Genomic DNA, 1,856 nt, shown 5'->3' with positions numbered 1-1,856 from the left:
AGGTGATGGCGGGGTGGGGGAGCAGCAGCCAGCCTCAAGCAGCCAGCCTCCAGCTGCTGATGGTGGGGTGGAGGAACAGAAGCCTCCAGCTGGTGATGTCAGGGTGGAGGAGCAGCAGCCAGCCTCCAACGGCTGATGGTGGGGTGGAGGAGCTGCAGCCAGCCTCCAGCAGCTGATGGCGGGGTGCAGGAGCAGCAGCCAGCCTCCAGCTGGTGATGGCGGGGTGAAGGAGCTGCAGCCAGCCACCAGCAGCTGATGGCGGGGTGCAGGAGCAGCAGCCAGCCACCAGCAGCTGATGGCGGGGTGGAGGAGCTGCAGCCAGCGTCCAGCAGCTGATGGTTGGGTGGTGGAGGAGCAGCAGCCAGCCTCCAGCAGCTGCTGGCGGGGTGCAGGAGCAGCAGCCAGCCTCCAGCAGCTGGTGGCGGGGTGGAGGAGCAGAAGCCAGCCTCCAGCAGCTGATGGCGGGGTGCAGGAGCAGAAGCCAGCCTCCAGCTGGTGATGGCGGGGTGAAGGAGCTGCAGCCAGCCTCCAGCAGCCAGCCTCCAGCTGGTGATGGCGGGGCGGAGGAGCAGGCAGCCTCCATCAGCTGATGGCGGGGTGTAGGAGCAGCAGCCAGCCTCCAGCTGGTGATGGCGGGGAGGAGGAGCAGCAGCAGCCAGCCTCCAGCAGCCAGCCAGCCTCCAGCAGCTGATGGCGGTGTGTGGGAGCAGCAGCCAGCCTCCAGCGGCCAGCCAGCCTCCAGCAGCTGATGGCGGGGTGGAGGAGCTGCAGCCAGCGTCCATCAGCTGATGGCGGGGTGGAAGAGCAGCAGGCAGCCTCCAGCTGGTGATGGCGGGGTGGAGGAGCTGCAGCCAGCGTCCAGCAGCTGATGGCGGGGTGCAGGAGCAGCAGCCAGCCTCCAGCAGCTGATGGCGGGGTGGAGGAGCTGCAGCCAGCCTCCAGCAGCCAGCCTCCAGCTAGTGATGGCGGGGTGGAGAAGCAGGCAGCCTCCGTCAGCTGATGGCGGGGTGGAGGAGCAGAAGCCAGCCTCCAGCAGCTGATGGCGGGGTGCAGGAGCTGCAGCCAGCGTCCAGCAGCTGATGGTGGGGTGGAGGAGCTGCAGCCAGCCTCCAGCAGCCAGCCTCCAGCTAGTGATGGCGGGGTGGAGAAGCAGGCAGCCTCCGTCAGCTGATGGCGGGGTGGAGGAGCAGAAGCCAGCCTCCAGCAGCTGATGGCGGGGTGCAGGAGCTGCAGCCAGCGTCCAGCAGCTGATGGTGGGGTGGAGGAGCTGCAGCCAGCGTCCAGCAGCTGATGGTGGGGTGGAGGAGCTGCAGCCAGCCTCCAGCAGCCAGCCTCCAGCAGCTGATGGCGGGGTGCAGGAGCAGCAGCCAGCCTCCAGCAGCTGATGGCGGGGTGCAGGAGCAGCAGGCAGCCTCCAGCAGCTGATGGCGGGGTGGAGGAGCAGAAGCCAGCCTCCAGCAGCTGATGGCGGGGTGCAGGAGCTGCAGCCAGCGTCCAGCAGCTGATGGTGGGGTGGAGGAGCTGCAGCCAGCGTCCAGCAGCTGATGGTTGGGTGGAGGAGCAGCAGCCAGCCTCCAGCAGCCAGCCTCCAGCTAGTGATGGCGGGGTGGAGAAGCAGGCAGCCTCCATCAGCTGATGGCGGGGTGGAGGAGCAGAAGCCAGCCTCCAGCTGGTGATGGCGGGGTGCAGGAGCTGCAGGCAGCCTCCAGCAGCTGATGGCGGGGTGCAGGAGCTGCAGGCAGCCTCCAGCAGCTGATGGCGGGGTGGAGGAGCTGCAGCCAGCGTCCAGCAGCTGATGGTGGGGTGGAGGAGCTGCAGCCAGCGTCCAGCAGCTGATGGTTGGGTGGAGGAGCAGC

The sequence above is a fragment of the Nothobranchius furzeri genome, unplaced genomic scaffold (genome assembly GCF_043380555.1).
Source record: "Nothobranchius furzeri strain GRZ-AD unplaced genomic scaffold, NfurGRZ-RIMD1 Scf032, whole genome shotgun sequence".
In the NCBI taxonomy this organism is placed as follows: domain Eukaryota; kingdom Metazoa; phylum Chordata; class Actinopteri; order Cyprinodontiformes; family Nothobranchiidae; genus Nothobranchius; species Nothobranchius furzeri.
The sequence above is the reverse complement of the archived record's forward strand: the minus strand, read 5'-3'. Positions refer to the sequence as shown.